The sequence below is a fragment of the Heterodontus francisci genome, unplaced genomic scaffold (genome assembly GCF_036365525.1).
Source record: "Heterodontus francisci isolate sHetFra1 unplaced genomic scaffold, sHetFra1.hap1 HAP1_SCAFFOLD_43, whole genome shotgun sequence".
NCBI classification, from domain to species: Eukaryota; Metazoa; Chordata; class Chondrichthyes; order Heterodontiformes; family Heterodontidae; genus Heterodontus; species Heterodontus francisci.
Window position 1 is genome coordinate 18,029,834 of NW_027141852.1, and position 9,104 is coordinate 18,038,937.

Here is a 9,104-nt window from a genome sequence, read left to right on the forward strand (position 1 = left end):
TCTTCTCCTGAACTTCGAGTTCAAATTTGTTTGTGAAGTTGAGTCACACGTTAAGACAGCACAGTCTTTTTCTTTGTGAAGGAAGTGATTTGGGAATGACTGTTTGAAACTGTCCCTTCTTGCACAGAAATTCAGTGCAAATACTTGATCACTCACAATTTCCTTGAGAGAAATTTGTTCACAATCGCATTCGACACGGAAACTGCCTCAGCATTAATCTCACTGAAGCATAATGTGACCGTGTTGTTTGTTTCAGAATGTTGTTGCCGTTATTTGTCGCTTTTAACCGAGACCGGGAGACAGGGCAAGTTTTATCCGAGGTTGGAATATATTATCATTCAGGAGCAAGAAAAATCAAAAGGAACAAAATAAGAAAACCCAGTCTCCAGATTTGAGAATCTGCAGATCCGCTTTGGGAAAGTGAATCAGAGCAGAATGAAGGGTGAACTGTCCAGAAGAGATGAAGACACAGCTCAGTCAACACGTTCCCCTGGTTTATGATGCTGGAACATTCATCACACAGAAATGATTCAACCCAATGACAAACATTCTTACAGCTGATAATTTATGCTACTGATTTAAGGACTGTTTCATGTGGTTACCGAGTGACGACGAGAAGATATTAAACTTTGTTCTATTCAATCTAGCTGTGATGAAGTTTGAATTTTTCTACCTTTTATAAACAGTATTTGAAGGGTCTCGGTAACAATGTTCAGTTTTGATGAGAGTGGGGTCTGGGTGAGAAGCTGCTGAGTGTGACAGGGTCAGGACTGGATGCAGGAAGTTCTCTGACAGTCTCCCTCTATCTCTCTAATGGGTTTGAGTTGATTTACGACTGGTAGCTTTTATTTTACTTTTCTTATTTAGAGATACAGCACTGAAACAGGCCCTTCGGCCAACCGAGTCAGTGCCAACCAGCAACCACCCATTTATACTAATCCTACATTAATCCCATATTCTCTACCACATCCCCACCATTCTCCAACCACGTACCTACATTTTGGACAATTTACAATGGCCAATTTACCTATCAACCTGCAAGTCTTTTGGAGGTGGGAGGAAACCAGAGCACCCGGCGGAAACCCACACAGACACAGGGAAAACTTGCAAACCCCACACAGGCAGTACCCAGAACTGAATCCTGGTCACTGGAGCTGTGAGGCTGTGGTGCTCGCCATTGCGCCACTGTGCTGCTGTTGGTGCTTTGATGAATGAAGGAAGTTCCCTCCTCCCATTTTTTTTGGACAGACAGTGTGGTATAAGGATGTAAAGGGTTAATGTTGAAGATGGTGGATCAACCCCTCCCACTGTCAGAGTGATAATGTAACAGTCACATGAGATGAAGTTTGGGAGAAGAGAGAGCAGCACCAAGGATGCTAGCTTCGCAGGCTTGATGAGTGTGTATTTTGTATTGTGTAAATTAGAAAAGAGTTCTTAGTTCTTTCAGCAGGAAATGTGTCCAGAAAATATCGAGAAACTCACAATTTTATTATTCAGGAGTCCGAACACTGATATTAATTCCAAGTGACAGTTCTGGGACCAATTAACAAAAAAAGTAGAGAATAATATTGCTCACTGATTGAAATCCCCCAGTGAGGAGACAGTTAAACAGGTGATCTATTGGGGCATCCTTCGATCCAAGGTTTCAGCAACATTTAATCTCCATTTTTGGTGAAATTCTCTGTTATTTGCAACTTTTTTCATCAGCTTTGATGGGTGAGTGAAAAAACTGAAAAAATGGAACAGTTCCATCCTTTCTTTTCTTCCTTCTTCTCTTCTTTCCATCAGTTTCTCTTTTCTGTCCCAGATCAATATAATGATGAGAATCCCAATTTAATCTTCTGTTTCTGGTGTTTTATCCATTCCAATCAAAATTTCAACATTCCAATCAAATCTATTTGTTATTCCACAGTGTCTCTCCATGTGTTTTATTCTGTTGTATACTCTCACAGTCTGTTTGATGATCAATGTCACATCTCACTCTCTGTTCTGGTGAAGATCAGAAGCAGTGATACTGTTTACACCACCCGACAAGTTGGTCTGAGGCTGTGTCTCTCTGATCATGTGGAGTTAAAGCAATTCTTCCAGTCAGTTAGTTCAGTTGTCATTTCATGAGAAATTCGGTCATCATGACTTCATCAGTGACCTCATGGTGCCGGTGTCTGAGTGATGTTAATCATGATGTGATGAAATGATTGTATGTTCCAGTCTTTCCGTGGTGGGTTTTAACACTGAGTAGAAATGTGTTGGACATGGTCTGAAAATGTTTCACACCGCTCCATTCCCAACTTCATTTACTTGCAGAAGATATATTTCCATCATGACACAGCTCGCTGCACAGCTAGAAGTTGTGCTGAAGGTGACAAGCAGGCTTATGCAACTGACAAGGTGGCCGAGGGGTTAAGGCGATGGACTGCTAATCCATTGTGCTCTGCATGTTTGGGTTCGAATCCCATCCTTGTCGCTTGTTTATGAACTGTTTATGTTGGGGGAGTTTCTGTGTCAAGTCAGCCTCAAAACCCGTTTTTGTCTGTGTCCAGATAGTGATTCCAGAATTGGTTATACTTTATTAAAATTGAGACAGACATTTGGAATTCTTCACCCAAACTGCACTGGAATGAAGATCAAATAGGGATCACGAAATGGAGCTGGATTTTTCTTCCCCTCCTTCCTTCCATCTTTACTTTCTCTGGCTTTGCACCAAGTGAAAGACAAATGGGAAAAGCAAATGGCGAGGGAGCAGATGCAGAAAATTATCCTTTGGCAAGAAATCAGAGAGACACAGCCTCAGAGCAACTTTTCAAGAGGTGAGATGTTAGAAACGGCGGAGGAGCAGAGACCCGAATACTGAATTAATAAAAGCTCGTGGACTGGTCGAAAATAATGTGAAAAGTGAACAGAATATGAAGATTGGAACTCATGTTGCAGTGATATAAAGCTCTGTGCTCCTGAAGTAAATGTCCAAGCCCAGATTGTGGGGAATCTGTGGAGAGTGATTTGGTTTTTATTCATTCTTGGGTGTGAGTATCGCTGATAAGGCGAGCATTTATTCCCCATTCCTATTGCCGTTGAGAAGGTGGTGGAGAGCTGCCTTCTTGAACTGATGCAGTCCATATGGTGCAGGAACACCCACAGTGCTACTGGGGAGGGAGTTCCAGGATTGTAACCCAACAACAGTGAAGAAATGGCGATATCGTTCCAAGTCAGGATGGTGAGTGACTTGGAGGGGAACCTGCAGGTAGTGAGTTCCCATGCATCTGCTGCCCTTGTCCTTCGAGGTGATAGTGGTCACGAGTTTGGAAGGTGCTGTTGAAGGATACTTGGCGAGTTGCTGCAGTGCATATGGAGATGGTACACACTGCAGCCACTGTTTACTGGTTGTGGAGGGATTGAATGTTTAAGGTGGCGGGTTAGGTGCCGATCAAGTGTGCTGCTTTGTCCTGGATGGTGTTGAGCTTCTTGAGTGTTGTTGAGTGGGATGTATTCCATCCCACTCCTGACTTGTGCCTTGTACATGGTGGACAGGATTTGAGGTGTCAGGAGGTGAGATACTTGCTGCAGAATTCGTAATCTCTGACCTGCGCTTATAGCCACAGCATTGATGTGACTGGTCCAGTTACGTTTCTGGTCAAGATGTTGATGGTGGGGGATTTAACGATGATAATGCTTCTGAATATCAAAAGGTAGATTTTTTTCTCTCTCATTGGAGATGTTCACTGCTTGGCACTTGTGTGGCCAGAAGGTTGCTTGTCACTTATCAGCTCAAGCCTGAATGTTGTTCAGGTCTTGCTGCTTGCAGGCACAGACTGCTTCAGTATCTGAAGAGTTGTGAGTCATCATCTAAAATTCCCACTTCTGACTGAAACAGCTGGGATGTTTGGGTCTGCGACACTACCCTGAGAAACTCCTGAGGCAATGTCCTGGGCTGAGACGATTGGCCTCCACTAACCACAACATCTTGTTTTGTGCGAGGTATGACTTCAACAAGTGGAGAGTTTTCCCCCTGATTCCCATTGACTTCAATTTTGCTGGGGATCCTTGATGCCACACTCACTCAAGGGCACTCACTCTCACCTCTCCTCTGGAATTCCAGTCTTTCATCTCTGTTTGGACCAAGCTGCAATGAGGTCATACGAACATAAGATCAGAAGAACTAGTAGCAGGAGTCGGCCATTTGGCCCCTCGAGCTTGCTCCGCCATTCAATAGGATCATGGCTGACCTGATCATGACCTCAACCCCACTTTCTTGCCTGCCCACATAACCCTTGGCTCTCTTGTAGATAAAAATCTTGAAGCCATTCAATGACCCAGCCTCCACTGCTCTCTGCGGTAAAGAATTCCAAAGATTAATGACCCTCTGAGAGAAGAAATTCCTTCTTAAATGAAAAACCCCTAAATCTGAAACTGTGTCCCCGAGTTCTAGATTCCACCACGAGAGAAAACATCCTCTCAGCATCTCCCCGGTCAAGCTCCCTCAGAATCTTATATGTCTCAATACGTTCTCCTTTCATTTTTCTCAACTCCAATGAGTATCGGTCCAACCTGCTCAACTTTCCTCATGAGACAACACCTTCATCACAGGAATTAATCCAATGAACCTTCTCTGAACTGCCTCCAATGCAAGTATATCCCTCCTTCAATAAGGAGACCAAAACTGTACACAGTACTCTCGGTGTGGTTTCACCAGCACCATGTACATTTGTCGCAAGACTTCTCTACTTTTATACTCCATCCCCCTTGCAATAAAGGGTAACATTCCATTTGCCTTCCTAATTATTTGCTGTACCTGATTGGTAACTTTTTGTGATTCATGTACGAGGACACCCAGATCCTTCTGCACCGCAGCATTCTGTAATCTCTCACAATTTAAATAATATTTTCCTTTTCTATTCTTCCTACCAAAGTGGATAACCTCACATTTTCCCACATTCTACTCTATCTGCCAAATTATTTCCTGGAGCTGAGAGACCCTGGCAGAACCTAAATTGAGCATCGATGAGCAGATTATTGCTTAGTGTGTGGTGCTTGATAGCACTGTTGGTGACATCTTCCATCACTTTGCTGATGATTGATAGTAGACTGATGGGGCGGCAATTGGTCAGATAGGATTTGTCCTGCATTTTTTTTATGGAGAGGGCACACTTGGGTAATTTTCCACATTGTCAAGTAGATGCCTGTGTTGCAGCTCTACTGGAACAGCTTGGCTGAGAGCGCAGCTAGTTCTGGAGCACAAGTCTTCAGTACGAGTGTGGAAGTGAGCAGAAAGGCATGGCACTATGCTTAATGGGAAATATAGCCAAGTTAGGAATAGTAGCTTTGCTGAGCTTTGATTTTAAGTGGCAGAAACCACAATGAAATAGTTAAAAGTAAAGGCAGAGCGTGTGAGACTGTAAAGACTAGCCGACACTGGTAGTTGCAAAGACATCTGTTCTTTATGGCCTGATTGTGTGACTCCCTGTGGTTTGGAACAAATGGACTCCTGTGAATCAAATGATGTCCATCCCTGTGTGAGTGATAAGGAGTGCTAGGCCCCTCTTATCTTCGTGAACTGCCGCTACTTGATGTAGCTGCAGACTGCACGAAACACTCAGGAATGTACACCGAATAGAGATAGCAGGATGCGCCGCAATTACTTGTCACAAGGTAGAGACAGACTCATGATCCATGTAGGGAGTGAGACTCGAATGATTATAAATGATTCCTATGCTCTTGCTAATTAGCTTGCTTGTCTGCTTTGTTTTATCTTGCTGGTACAAAACAATATTTTATTAGTAACAAGTATGTATTGAGAATGGAGTGTATTGCAACCTCAGTAACAGATGTACTGCATGTCACCACGTGGGTGAAGTCGAATTGTATCGCACTGATTGGTTAAACAAGGGGGTGCAGCATGAATCTTAATGTATAAACAGTAGTACCCGTATCAAAAAACTTCACTTACTCTAGTGGACCAGACAGACTCTGGGTGGAGTCAGTGTCGTTGCATTAGAGTAAGTCAGCCGGCTAAATGCGCAAATAAAGTAATTGATTTTACCTACACATCCGACTCAGTATATTCACTGAACCAGACTGAAGGCAAAAATAACTCAGAATTACACTAGAGCCGGAATGTTGTTAGGGCATTAATAGTAGACTGATGGGGCGGCAATTGGTCAGATTGCATTTGTCCTGCTTTTTTACAGACAGGGCACACCTGGGCAATTTTCCACATTGTTGAGTAGACGCCTGTGTTGTTGCTCGACTGGAGCAGCTTGGCTGAGAGCGCAGCTAGTTCTGGAGCACAAGTCTTCAGTACTAGAGCCGGGATGTTGTTAGGGCCCATAGTCTTTGCTGTATCGAGTGCCTTCAGCTGTTACTTGCTATCATGTGGAGTGAAGCGAATTGGCTGAAAACTGGAAGCTGTGATGCTGGGGACCTCAAGAGGCCGAGATGAATCATCCACTGAGCAATTTCTGACTGAAGATGGTTTCAAATGCTCCAGCTTCATCTTTTGCACTGATGTGCTCGGCTCCACCAAAATTGAGGATAGGGATGTTTTTAGACCCTCCTCATCTGGTTCGTTATTTAATTGTCCACCACCATTCATGACTGGATACCTAGTTTCTCAGGGCAGTGCCCTAGGCCCAACCATCCTCAGCTGTTTCATTGATGGCTTTCTCTTCAACATAAGTCAGAAGTGGGAATGTTCGCTGATGATTCACAACTCCTCAGATACTGAAGCAGTCTGTGCCTGCAAGCAGCAAGACCTGAACAACATTCAGGCTTGAGCTGATAAGTGACAAGCAACATTCTTTGATCTGATCCTGAGGGAGATATCCGTGCGTGGAGTGGCGGGATGTATGGAGAGTGATTCTGAAGAGGGTGTCTGAGCCTGGAGGGAAGAATCTGTGGTGAGTAGTCCTCAAAGGATGTCCGTGTCTGGAGATTTAGGATCTCTGAAGAGGGTCTCCGAGCCCATAGTGCTGGGATGTATGGAAAGTGATCCTGAAGTAGGTGTCCGAACCTGGAATGGCGGGATCTGTGGAGAGTGATCCTGAAGTGGGTGTCCAAGCCAGGAGGGCAGAATCTGTGGAGAGTGATCCTGACGAGTGCGTGTAAACCTGGAATGGAAGCTTTCTGTGGAGGTACAGGTGGAGGCCATTCATTCCCAGTATTTTAAAGAGGTTTAGCATAACTTATATGTTTTTACTCTATGCCTCTATTAGTAAAGCCAAGTGTCCTGTTTGCTCTTAGCTACCTTTTCAATCCTTCTCACATTGGTGTACATTGTCTCTCTGCTCCTGCACCCAGTTTAGAACTGTAACGTTTCATTTATATGGCATTCTTCCTTCCAAATTGTATCACTTCACACTTCTCTGTGTAAAATTTCATCTGTTATGTGAAAGCCCATTTTACCATTTTTTTTAAGTTCCCCTGAAGTGTGTTACTATCACTGGCATTGGACAAAATTCCTGAGCATTCTTTGATGCTATCTCCATAGACAGAGCAATCTTTTACGCGAGCTCAAATGTAGGATTTTGTGTGTTTAGTATCTTATTTCACCCACCAATATAAGCACAAATATGTCACGTAAATCTTGTTCACTGCAGTCCCTGCTGCTGTTTGCTGCCTATATTTACAGGCTTTTATCTCAACCTCGTCACCATGTTCTCTAATATATTCAGGGGGCATCAGCAGAGAAAATGTTCACCAAGCATGGCAAGTGCAAGGAAATGTTTATTTATGTCATTATGTCATAAACATAATATACACATTTTTACATGTGTGAATCATCAAGATATGTCTTCAGAAATGGAACCCCGTCACAATAAACACTGTCACCTTTCAATGTTTAGCAGACAGGTTTGACGGCCTGATGTGTGTGATTCCCATATTAATGTGTTTGTACAAAGTTCGGGGAAAGATGGAGATACGAATAATTTACAGGGAAATCTTTTAAACATATTACCACATCTCTCACTCACAAAGATCTGCAAACACATGGATTCAGAAAGAACCTGAGTACAAAATCAGCTAAAATAAAAACAGCCAGAGAGACTTGCGATAACCTGCAGCTCAGGGAAAGTACATGATGTTATGGAAGGGATTCTATTTCTTTTGTTAAAATATTTTTTGAAGAAGTCATAATCAAACTGAATAAATGTAGGACCAGTTCTTTTTCAAGAGGGCACCAAAAGGACCAATTTGGCAAAAATGTTTACTGGTTGTCACATGATTCAAGTTAAATATAGAACAGAAACCCTGGTAACCGGGAGAAATTTGGTTAGTGAAGTCAGTCATGCCCCTTGAATGGACAACCTTGGCAGCAGCAGCGCAAACCGAAGACAGCAGAAAACTCACAACCTTTGGTTGTAGCAGTCAGTGTGTTTTACCTGCTGGAGTGAGCAGCTGATAAAGTTAGCCTGAAGAATCGTCAAGGAAGGAGAGAAGACCACAACTCAGTTTGTTTTCCAGAAAATCTTTAAAAGACCCTGAGAAGTCCACTGAGTTAATTCATCTTGTCGCATGTCTTTGCAGAAGGCCTGCGAAAATTAATTCTCAATGCCTTCTGAAAAGAACTGTTCGAAAATACCCTAGTGACCTGTCTACGTATATTCGGAAGTTAGACTGTATTCCAGTTTTGGAGCAACATATCTCATCTGATGATTTCTTCAAAAATGAGCAAATAAACAGCCCAAAAGGTTGTTTTTGTCTGCAACAGAGTGCTGAATTTTAAAAAAAATCCCTTTTATTTTTTCAGCTATCCGGTGTGTGTGTGTGTGTGTGTGTGTGTGTGTGTGTGTGTGTGTGTGTGTGTGTGTGTGTGTGTGTGTGTGTGTGTGTGTGTGTGTGTGTGTGTGTGTGTGTGTGTGTGTGTGTGGCTCGAAGACAAAAAAAAGGGCTTTAAAAGTTGTTCAAGGTGAAAAAGGAACTTTTAACATTTCCACCTGTGTGTTTATGCTTTACTTCATGACTAGTTAAAACTTATTCGACAATAAATGTATAATTTTGTTGTTCATTAAAGAAACCTGGTCAGTGTCTTCTATTCTGGGAAAAATAGAGTACATGACTGACTGTATCAGTAAGTGGGAAAAGTTAAAATAGATGTTGTGACCTGTGGAGAA

General features: G+C 42.8%; 1 non-coding gene across 1 annotated transcript; it reads left to right on the forward strand.

Moving 5' to 3' along the window:
- The first annotated feature begins 2,382 nt into the window (after nt 1-2,382).
- On the forward strand, nt 2,383-2,464 carry trnas-gcu (transfer RNA serine (anticodon GCU)). The gene has a single exon. It is a non-coding gene; the product is annotated as a tRNA-Ser (tRNA).
- The last annotated feature ends 6,640 nt before the right edge of the window (nt 2,465-9,104 follow it).